Source organism: Sceloporus occidentalis, unplaced genomic scaffold, assembly GCF_023333645.1.
Source record: "Sceloporus occidentalis isolate IW3139 unplaced genomic scaffold, rSceOcc1.0.p SCAF_1, whole genome shotgun sequence".
NCBI lineage: Eukaryota > Metazoa > Chordata > Lepidosauria > Squamata > Phrynosomatidae > Sceloporus > Sceloporus occidentalis.
Window position 1 is genome coordinate 290,003,501 of NW_028316981.1, and position 12,189 is coordinate 290,015,689.

Sequence of the window (12,189 nt, forward strand, 5' to 3'; positions counted from 1 at the left end):
TTGAAGTGTTAGTAAATTTGATAAACATAACACTGACCTCACCATTTCAAAGACCTAGGAAACATCACTTCAAAACAGGGTCCAATTTACATGTTATTTCTAACATGTTTGTTCCTTCATGTTTATCAAAAGTAATTATCAAAGGGGAGGTGGTAGCTCTGGTGGCAGTGTAGCCATTCTGGGTTTTAGTCCAGACTTGAAAGGATTTATCCAAAGTGCTGAGTTGAAACTCATGGTTTTCCATTTTGTAAGACATTTGTGCTTGATTTCTGACTTGAGTTTGCTCTCTTGTGCTCCTGTCTAAGCATTTGTGAATATGTTTTCAATCTACCCTGCATCTGGCAAAGGAGGGTAAATTTGAGTTTTCTATAAATTTTCTGAAATTGAGAAGTGGGAGAATGGGAACCTGTTCAGAGAAGGTCAGTCAAAGATCTGGAAACCTAGATTTAAGAGGAACAAGTTAGGGAGCTAGGTATGTTTAGCTTGGAGAAGAGATGACTGGAAGGTAACATGATAGTCATCTTTGAAGAGATGTCAGATAGAAGAAGGAATTAACTTGTTTTCTGTTTTCTCCAGAGATTAGAACATGAACCAATTGATTCAAATTTCATGGAAACAGATTCTAACCTAAACAGCAAAAATAACTTCTTTAGTTTAAGAGCTATGGGATAAACTGCTTTGGGAAGTAGTGAACTCTTCATCTTTGAAGGGTTTTAAAAGAGAGTTTGGATGGGCATCTTTTAGGAGTGTTTAGTAGTGCCTTCCTACATGGAAAGTGGGTTGGATTAGATCTTCTCTGTGGTCCCTTCCAACTCTTAGTTGCTATGATTCTATATTGCTGCCATTGATTGACACATCAATGATGTGAAGCTGCCACTGGGAGGCTTTGGGAGGCAGCACTAGAAGAAATAGACAAGACACAGAGGGAAACCAAGTTGTTGTTTTCTGGGGGTGGGGGGTGGGGGGCACTGTGGCAGCAGGTGGAGGAGCAGAAATTCCCTGAAGGATGTCCTGGTCAATGAAGAATCTCACAGTTCTTGAGTTTCAGAACAATCTTTTGTCCTCAGCATTGTGAAGATATTGGATATCTTCCACACGCATAATCTTGGCAATACCCCTCAGTTCCAGGTGTGTTTATGTTGAGCAGTGTGTTGTGTAGAGAGTCTGAAGTGATACTCTAATTATGGTCCAAAACACAATGCAGAAATAGTCTGATTTGAAACTGCTTTAACTTGCCTGGCTCTGTGCTAGGGAATTCTGGGAATTGTAGTTTATTGTGGCACTAGAGCTCTCTGACAGAAAAGGTTAAATGTCTCACAAAACTACAGTTCCTAGAATTCTCTAATATTGAGCCAGGGCAGTTAAAGCAGTCTCAAACTGAATTATTTCTGCAGTGTTTTGGACCTATGTTCACTTAAATAGAGCAGAGTGCTTTGTGTGATTGGTGACCCTATTTTCTAGTACAGTGTGCCTGCGCCATAGGTGGGCACACTATACGTGGTTTCCAGCTTACACGGAAGCCATGCTGCACGCCCGTGGCATGCGTACTGCCCTGAGCATGCACCCCACTTTTTCAAATGGGGTGTGAACATACGTGGATTTCCCCGTATGTGGGGGATCTGCAATGGATAAGCACAAAGAGCATTCTACTTGTGTTCAAGTGAACAATAAATAGATAGTCCTCCTGACCTTGCAATGTGTGTGTGTGTGTGTGTGTGTGTGTGTGAAACTCTGCAATACATCCAGTCCAATCTATGATTTCTTATCATCAACACAGGGGACTGAAGATTCAGGCAGGTATGAAGATGTAAAGGCAAGGCCAATATACATGTTCCCATCCCCACTTATAGCCCTCAAGAGTCCAGGCAAATAACTCTCTCTCTCTTTCTCTTACTTACTTACCTATGTCTTTTCCTTCCTTTAGTCTGCTTCTCTCTATCAACTTTGTTTCTATATATTCCTTTTCTCTGTCTACAAAATATCCTAAAGACATACTGGTATAACCCATGTTACATCAGGTTGCCCTTGTGACTAGGCTTTAGCTCAATGCTAACAGCCCATATGAAGGAGACAGGTGGTTTTTGTTAGTGACTAAACCTACTGTAAACAAATTATAATATTCTCATAGCCAGCAATGAGCAAAGGATGTCACTCTCACATATGTTTATGAGTAATTATACTTTTTGTTTCCTCTTTTTTTAAAATGACTTTTTAATGTTATTATAACACTGTATGACTGCATTTTTGTGCATTACATGTATTTTGTTCATCACCTTGGGCAGATGTAGTCCAGAAAGATCTCTCTGTGTGTGTGTGTGTGTGTGTGAGAGAGAGAGAGAGAGAGAGAGAGAGAGAGAGAGAGAGTCCCATGGTAGCAATAAGAAATCATAGATTGGACTGGATGTATTGCAGAATATCACCCCCCACACACCCCCACACACACTTTGCAGAGTTTTCCAAAAGGAAAATTAATTGTACATTTTAAAAAGCATAGTAGCGAACTATTTTCTCCATGGTTTGCTATTGCTACCAGATCATCTCCTCCTTCAATAAAAAAGTCCTTTAATATAATACAAGAACTCTTCCATCCTTCCATCCTAAATTTTTACAATGCAATTTTATATGTGTATACTCAAGAGGTACATCTGGTTGCATTCAGTGGGACTTGCCCTCAATAAGTGTTGTAGATTTCATTGGGGGGGGGGGGAAGTACTTCAGAAGTCCAGTACAGATTTCCTGATTTCAATATCTGTCATCTTCAGCCCTGCTCACACTGAGGTTCTCCTTCTGGAAGATCCACGTACTACTTTGAAACTGTAAAGCTTTAAAGGACCCACATTCTTTTCTTCCTGCCTTCTTTCCTCTCTCTTTCTTTCTTTCTGTATCATTTATTGAGCCCCTTTGCTCTGTTTGACTTCACCAAATGACAAAGCTATTTGGAAGCCATAAACCTCCATGCCCCCATGCAGTTATGGCGTGCAACCAAAGACGGCTGAAAGGAAAATGAAGTCATAATCAACAACAGCTGCTCATGCCTAGGATTCCCAAACAACAGTTCTAGGCTTGGTTGCTTTATTTATTTATATATTTATTTTCTCAACTCTTATGCCTCCCTGCCCTGCACAGCTACCTCATTGGTGATCTTTATGATTTATCAGCTTAGGTAAACTGAGGAAGCCTCAAAGTGATCTTTGGGGACTTCTCTGTTGCCCACACCAGGACATGACCTCCTGAAAGATGTAGGTGATTGACATGGGCTTGATTGCTGTTTGCTAGTTACTGTTTGGTGGTCAGGATCAAAGTGAAATGACAGTAATTTTCTTTACTCGTGTATCATTATTAACTTGGTGCAAGGTTTTGTCATCAAAGCAGGGGGATGTGCTCTATCCTTTAGAGGCTACTAGTAAAATGGAGAATGGAAAGATCACATTTTATTGGTTTAGCCTTTCCCTGCACTGCCTATAAAAACAGACAGTGCTTTAAAATGTCTCACTAATGTTCATTTTCCTGAGGGTGGAGCTGACCTCTTGTCGTTTACAACTTGGCTGTTAGTTAGGACTAATTAACTTTGACTTTGTTGTTAGGATGGCCTAATCTGAGGTTTCATCTTAAATAATGTTGAAGAAATCCTGCCTCCAACAGAAATGCATGAACATTCTGAGCATTTACACATTGGCTATATAAGGATTTTTTTTTCCAGTTTCTGGGGCCATGATATATAGAATTATCAAACCATGCTTTTGCAAACTTGGGAAATCATTACTACTGATTTCAGTGAATGTAGCCCCATGGCCTTGAAAATAAGATGAGGCTGTGTGAATGTTTTGTGAATTTGAGCAGAGAGTGAACATATAATTAACTCACTGTGCTCCCAAGTTTTCTTTAATTAAAATTTGTGTGCAGATATTGTAATGTGACACAGTTGAACATAGAGCTGATGCATACAGAAAAATAAGCAAGCAGTTTCAATACATGCCCCTACTAACAACAATGGTTTCAAGGTAATTCCAATGTGTACATCAAGTACAGTTTGAAAAATTAGGCCAGAGAGAAATTTAGTAAATCAAGATGGATTATGGGCAATTTCAAACAAAAATCCACCAAATAATGATGCCTTTATTGGCCAACCAAAATGCACAATATACTTGTTGCAGGCTTTCGAAGCTCCACTGGCTTCTTCATCACACAAGATGTTACAAATCAAACAAGAGAAAAATTAGAGATCTTTTGCAGGCTGGCTGCTCCTCCTTCTGACCATGCAGGAGATTTTCAAAGTCCAGGAAATTTACAGTCCAAGAAGCCTCCATGTTTCTGCATCAGGAATAAGTGTGAGATGCCACATTGTAGCTGCAACAGGGGAACTCTGAAGAGAGCCAGTAGACTGAGACCTTCAACAAGGTAAAAAAAAAATTCTTCTTACATTTGGATTGGATTAGCAAGTTTTATCTCTACACCTACCAAATTATTCCTGATACAAAGACATGGAGGCTTCTTGAGAAATCCATTGTCCTCTGTCAACAAAGAGGCCTGTGGCCTCACAGGAATGGAGATAGATTGAAGAGAGAAGTTCTTGTTGAGATGCAAATGGACTGTAAATTTTCTGGACTTTGAAAATCTCCCACATGGCCAGAAGGAGGAGGAGCCAGACTGCAAAAAATGCCCTCCCCATACCATCTTAACTAAGGACAAGGAGAACAGAATGCTAACACCTCTAATTTTTCTTCTGCTTGGTTTGTAACATTTTGCCTGATGAAGAAGCCAGTGGACCTACAAAAGCTTGCAATAAGTATATTGTGCATTTCGCTTGGCCAATAAAGGTATCATTGTGTGGTGGATTTCTGTTTGAATTTGCTAAATGGCCAACATAGCTACCCCTGCATGTTTTCTGGATTATGGGCAGTCAGTTTACAGGGCCCTTGACAAGTGGAGGCAAGAAAAGAGGCTCCTGTGACTGGCAAACAATATGAAATATCTACACCAGAGCGGAGGAATGTGTGGTCCAAATGTTGGACCACAAGATTATATCATCCTTCACTTTTGGATATGCTATCTAGGTCTAATAGATTTTGCAGTTTAAAACCATCTAGATGACCACTTTTTCCTAGCCGTGCTTCAGGCAGATCTTCTTGCTTAGTATAGATTCTATGGGTCATATCTTTCTGCTTAATCTTGTCACAGAAGAGGTGTGAAACACAATTAGACTTGCTCAATATTCACAAATTAAAAGCAAGCAAAGCAGCTCTGGAGATCCAGCATGATAGAATACTTTGACTGTTGGACTATATTTATGGGAAACCTACTAAGCCATGGAAATGCACTGGATGACCTTGGGAAAGTCACATTCTCTGAGCCTTTGAAGAAGGCATTGACAAACCTTCTCTGTATAAATATTTCCAAGAAAACCCTATGATAGATCATTCTAAGTCATAGCTCCCTTGAAGGCACTTAATAAAATAACAACAAAGAAGCTTACTTGGTCTTTCCATCTAGATTCATCAGATTTTCTCCTGTCCAAAGCAGTCTGCTTGAATTTGCTGAAAATAAGCTTCTAAAGTGCTACTGATTTTAGAACCAACACACCCTTCATATCAAGGTTTGGCAATGGTTGTCCATGGCCCTATGAAGGTCCATCCCTGATACACAGAAATAATATGGAAGTGTGGGCTGCCAATGACCAGAAGTGGAAAAAAGAACAGAAGAAAACTTGGGTGAGATACAGACCGCCCCTTTGGGGTGGCCTGGACCTGCCCCTTTACCCGACGGATCAGGGTCTCAGCGGCCACAGTGGCAGCCCTGTAGGCCCTGATCCGTCGCTTCTCCAGGCCTCGGGGAAGCAGCAAAACTCCAATTCCCCATGGCCTGGAAAGGGGTGTCCTTGGGGCTTCATGCCCCAAGGACACCCTGACAGCGGTGGGGAAAGAGAGAAAGGGGTCGCTCGGCCCCTTTCTCTTCCGTATCTCTGGTGTGGCTGATTAAAGGCCACGCCAATGATACGCACGGCGAAAGGAGCTCTGTTTCAGAGCTCCTTCCGGCACCACTGAAAGGGTGCCACAAGCGCCCTGCAGCAGCGCGCGCATGTCATGCCCGTACCGTGCCATTTGGCTGCAGCACGGGCATGATGTCATAATGGTGGCGCCCATGTAATAATAATAACAATAAAATAATAAAATTTTATTTATGTTTCCCTGCCTCTCCCGGTTGGATCGAAGCGGGGTTACAGACTAAGTAAAAACACAATATATGCACTAAAATTCTCTAACATTAAAATATCCAACATGTAATTATCAATTAACAATTAACTATTAACAATACAATCATTAAATAGCACAGCGTCTCATTCAAGGGAGTAGTCGGTCGGTATATTATATCATATCAGGATATGCTTTGCGAAAACGTGCTTTCCTAAATACCTCCAATGAGGTCACCGAGCGGATATCCTCACGAAGGTTGTTCCACAATCTCAGAGCCCTTATAGAGATGGCTCTTTGGGAGGTGGAAACATATTTGGAACTCATAGTTTCCAATAAGTTCTTGCCCGATGTTCTAAGAGTGTGGGGAGGATTATGTAGGGAGAAGCGGTCCCGTAAGTAACTCGGACCTAAGCCATGTAGGGCTTTATAGGTAATAACCAACACCTTGTATTGTGCCCGGAAGCTGATAGGGAGCCAGCAAAGAACTTTTAATATAGGTGTTAGATGGTCAAACCTGAGGAACCAGTGACCAGTCTGGCTGCCATATTTTGTACTAACTGAAGCTTCCGAACTTGGTACAAGGATAGCCCCAAGTAGAGCGCATTGCAGAAGTCTAGGCGAGACGTTACCAGAGCATGTACCACCGTTTCAAGATCCCTTTGGTCCAGGTAGGGTCGCAGTCAGCATATCAACCGAAGTTGATAGCAAGCACTTCTGGCCATTGCATCTACTTGAGATGACAACTGCAGGGATGAATCCAGAAGACAGGGCACTGCCATTCTGACGCCGCAGTAACGTGCTAGGGTTGCAGGGTGTCTGTAAAGGACATCCCGAGGCAACCTTAGCACATATCCAGGCCGGTGCAAAGCGCCAGTTTGGATACCGCCTTAGTTGCTTATTGCTTTGAGCTTACAAAAAGTCAGCTACCATTTCAGAGCAGGGAAATAAGCATAACCACCTGCTAATGGGTGCAGATGAAGGATTTCTGAAAGACATAGCCAGGGTGACCAGCTGAAGAGCAGATGGCACCATTACTGCATACACCCTTGTATCCTTCAAACATTTGAATGACTGATCAGAATAATCAAAGATACTCTTGGCCAGGGATGCATATGTTGGCACAGTATGCATTTGTAGACATCTTTGCTTTCCCATTTCCATGTTTGTTCCATGGCTCATTCTGAAGTATTTCGTTTAATTTTACAGGGAAAAGATCTGTCCTTTCTTTAGCTTTGCTTATTTGTTTTAGTTTTGTCCATGCATGTGTGCATGTTTATAAATTACATTAAATTTAATAAAATTTAATTATATTTAATTTGATATATTGTATTAAATAATGTTTACATTGTACTTCAATTTGGACTAAAATATGATTAGGACTTGTTTTGCATGCATGTGAGCTGTGTGCCATTTTCTGTGTGCAGTTTTGACATATTGTGCATTGTTGGATGTATCAGCAGCTCTCCATCCATCTCAGGATTCTGGAGAATAAACTATATCCACACTATAGATAGATTAGGAAACGTGAACTGAAGAAAGGTCAGACTCAAAGGATTCACTGTACATCTGTATACTCAGAAACACTAAATCATAAGTTTGCAGTTCAATCATATTTATATTCAGAGATAAGCCTTGTGAATTTTAATGGGGCATGTAGTATAGCAGCTGTATACTCTTTAATCCCATTTCACCTCTTCATATTTCTCGTTCTCATCGATCTGCAAATATATCATATAGTTTAATGCATAAGCAATGGATGAAACTATAAGAAACTGATGAAACCCTTAAAATCACTGTGGAAGATTCTGTGCTTGATTGTCCCCAGTGTCATGCTGAAACATTATTCCTTATAAATATTATTTAATGCTGCTTTAAAAAAAAAGTTGGGTAATGAGGACTAAATAATTTACCATCAATGATTTTTAATGATATCATTAATTTTCACAGTGTTTACTCTTTTACAAAAAAAAGAATGTTATCTCTAGCTTTATACATACATCAGTATGGAAGAAATGCAAACAACATTTCACTTGATCCTGACATTATTGTAACTCCAAATGGACAAGCAATGCAAAATCACGTTTTAATTATGCCAGAATTACAAAAATGACCATATCTGTCCTCCATATAAAAAGAAATAATTTGCACTGGGTAATAAATTTTCAGTAAACAAGCATCTTTAACTGCAAAAAAGACATAGGTGGGATTTGTATAATGGCCACAAAAGTGGTTTTAATGTGACGTTCAGCATTCATATATCAATTAGATCAACACATTAAGCATTACTTTAACCCAAGCAAAAGTTAAATAATTCAAGGTTTGGTTTTGTTGCAAAATACAGCTGTCATCCTGTAATTATTCTTTTCTAAACTATTGTTTGGGTTAAATTTGCATATCTGTTGTGCAAACATAAGACAAATCCCCATTCTGAAACTAATTGCAAAGTACTGAGGTGTCAAATGAAAAAAAAAAATGAAAAATCCACAGGCAAGCAATATATTTATTAGAATGAAGTGTAATTCTATAATAGTGTGCAAGTTTTTGAGTTCTTCAGAACTCTTCATCAGGCTACGTGATAAATATTAGAGTAGGGAGAAGGACCAAAATTTGTCTGGGTATATTAAGCCATGAGGTCTATGATTAAAATTCACAAGATAAAGGAGATTATCGCACCCAGGAATCCTGGCAGGGAGATGCGGCATCTAATTATGTTATCACATTTACCTATGTCTGGGCTATAGGCAGCCAATATCCACTTGGATAGCCCATCTGTAACCCGGCCTTCTCTCACAGCTTTTTCAAGAATGAAATTTTCCCATTCTTGAAAAAGCCATGGGAGAAGTCTGGGTTGCAGACAGGCTGTCCAAGTGGATATTGGCCAGACAAGGGTAAATATGATAACCTGTTTTTGTCTTTTGGATCCCACGTCTCTCCCACCGGGATTCCTGGGTGCAATAATCTCCGAAGAAGAGTACAGCCTGAAGAGTCACTGGTAGGCATGAGGTGTGACATGACAGCTAGTAATGGATTCTGGGAAGAAAACAGTAAATCCCCATTTTGGAAATATAAAGCTGTCACAGGGAAAGGAAAAATCTGGATTTGACAGTCCTATGCCTGTCTTCACAGAAGTCAATCCTATTGAATTCAATTGAGTTTTCTCCTAGGTGTATAGGACTGCAACTTTATCATCCAGACTTCTTCCTTAGTAGGGTTATTTTAGTATCCAAATGAGTTCTTTAGAACTGGGCATGAGCCACCACACATGAAGATGATCCACCAAATGGGAATTCAGTCATCCATAGTTTCCTTCTGAATAGAAAAGAACCATCCAAATGAAAAGAGAATAGAATCACTGCAAAGGGCAGTGGTTATCATATCTCACTGGACTTGTTTGTCGTTGTATTTTTACTGCCCATTTGTAATCTGTGATCCTATTTTCCACTAAGCGCTTATTTGATTGTACTCTTTTAAAGGCACCAGATCCTTTTAAAATTGTTTAATTAATTAATTTTGTAAATTTGTTCAAGCTAGTTTGAGCATCAATAGCTTCCTAATTGAGTGAGAACTATGTAGACTGACTTGACTGCAACCTATTGAAACCTATAGTTGCACCCTGAGTATTAGGAAACACATCTTAAGTTTCTTCTGGATGTGTGTGTGTACAGTGTTTAGTTTCTGTTCCACTTGGAGCTCTCCATGGTTCTAGCTCCTTGACTGAAATTTTGCTTCATCTTTGCCATTCTTCCTAAATACTCTACCTGGATAGAATGGTTTGTGGTTTGTGATTGTCCACTTAAAAGTTAAAGGTAAAGATAGTCCCTTGACATGAATATTGTAACCGACTGTAGGGGTCGGTGCTCATCTGTTACTAAGCCGAAGAAGAGCCAGCGTTGTCAGAGGACTGCTTTGGTGGTCATGTGGCTAGCATGACTGCACCGAACACTATTACCTTCCCATTGAAGTGGTACCTATTCCTCTACTTGCATTAGCATGCTTTGAAACTCCTAAGTTGGTAGAAGCTGGAACTAGTGACCGAAACTCACCCCATCATGCAGCACTCAGGCCTTGAACTGTCGGACTTCCAAGTTTCCAATAGTCAGAATTGGTGTCTTAACTACTAGACCACCACATCTCCTGTCCGCTAACACAGCACTAAATATGCTTCACCCACAGTATTTTCTGACAAACCAAACAGCTTTGCAGGTTACATCAAGTTAGAAATTAGATTAAAATAGACACAACTTTTATTGGTGTTTGCCACACTTCCACACATATGCCACTAATAGGATTCTAGCTCTACTGACTCCTCAGTTTCCTTCTACTCCAGTGTGTGTATGCTATATTTACGCACACATATGTCAAGAACAGCATACCAGCCCCTGACTCCTGATCCTCCTCCCATCCCAGAGCATTCTTTTGGGAGGACAGGATTGTGTTTACTTTCTCCTGCATTCCTTAAATTAGCTTGCTTCTCTCAAGTCTGATCCCACCACCAGTTTTCAATGGAATGGGGGTAGATTCCACTTTGTTCTTCAGCTCAGGCTGCACAATATCTTGGTCCAGCCCTGCTAATGAATATTTGTACAAGCAAATCTTTATATACCTTCTCAGAAAATGGAGTTAAAATATCTGTGACCTGGTTGTTTTGATGCTTGACTCAATATTGGATATTTGCTGTTTTAACTTGTTTTCTTATGATGTTTTTAATTTGTTGTTTTAACTTCTAGATTGTACGCCATAGGCAGGCTTTTTATATATTCTTGATTTTACTTGGTTTTGTACAGCACCGTGTACATTTATGGCACTTTATAAAAAAGCTAATAATAGTAAATAATAATAATCTCTCTATTGGTATGATTAACTGGCTTAGCTGGATGCAAGAGTAATCCTTGGATGTTGCTACTTGTGGGAAGCCGAAAATGGAAAAAGCTAAGAGCAAGAACTTTCTGAGAAAAGTATGGTCAGGTCCATCTCAGAATGTCTAAGGGCCCCATTCAACCATCTACTTTGAAGAGGGACTATATTATGAACTGCGAAAGAACTATATCAATGCCCCGCTGGGTTAATATGCCCCCCCCCCCAAGCTTGAGGCTTAGATGCAAGTGAAAATGTCATTTTAAAAACCCCAATTCCCGGTATAAAGAGCAACAGCTGCTCTGGAAGCTTTCCATTCTTAAGCACATCAGCTGCTAACTCCCACACAGGAGCATACAGGCAAATGGGAATGAGCAGCTTAGTTGCTGTTTGCAGGATGATTGTCTGCAAAGGGAGCAGCGACTGTGCAGCCAACTGAGTAGCAACAGAGAAGCCTCTCAATTGCTGTTCAGCCAACTTCTTGGTTGCTGCTGCCAAGGTGACAAAGGGAGCAGAAACTGAGATTGGTTGTTTTGAATTTGCAGTAAAACATATATCAAGAAATATGCATGGGTGGGCACTAGGGCTGTTTCCCAAGAGGAAAGGGGGTAGTAGCCTGAAAATGTTTGGGGAACATTGTTTTAATTTGTAAGTCTGAGAGCAGGGAACTGTCAAATTAGCAATCTATAAACTACGGTACTCTGAAAGCCTTTGTGACTGAAGTGTGCAATATAAATAATTTTTTAAAATGTGGTCTACATGGATCTAGCAGAGTCCACGAGGCCTACAAGACCTAAGTGGGCCTATGAGGCTTATGGAGGCTTGATCAAGACCTACAAGGTCTGTGGAGGCCTGGGGTGGGGAGGGGTTGAAAACAATCTTCTCTGTCCAGAAACCAAACCTTGTCCATAGCAGTGAGGAAGCCCAATCAGCAAATCAGGCCCGCAGAGTTTTAATAAGAGCTACCAAGAACTACAGAAGCCTATGGGGACTGTGGGGACCTAACAGTGCTCATGAGGCCAGTGGAGACCTTCTCAAGGCTGAAGACACCTATAGGTTCAAGTCCCCCACAGCTAAGACATTTTTTATTCAGACAAGCTTTTAAAACAGAAATCTTCAAAGAACAGGCTGGGGATGTTGTGCT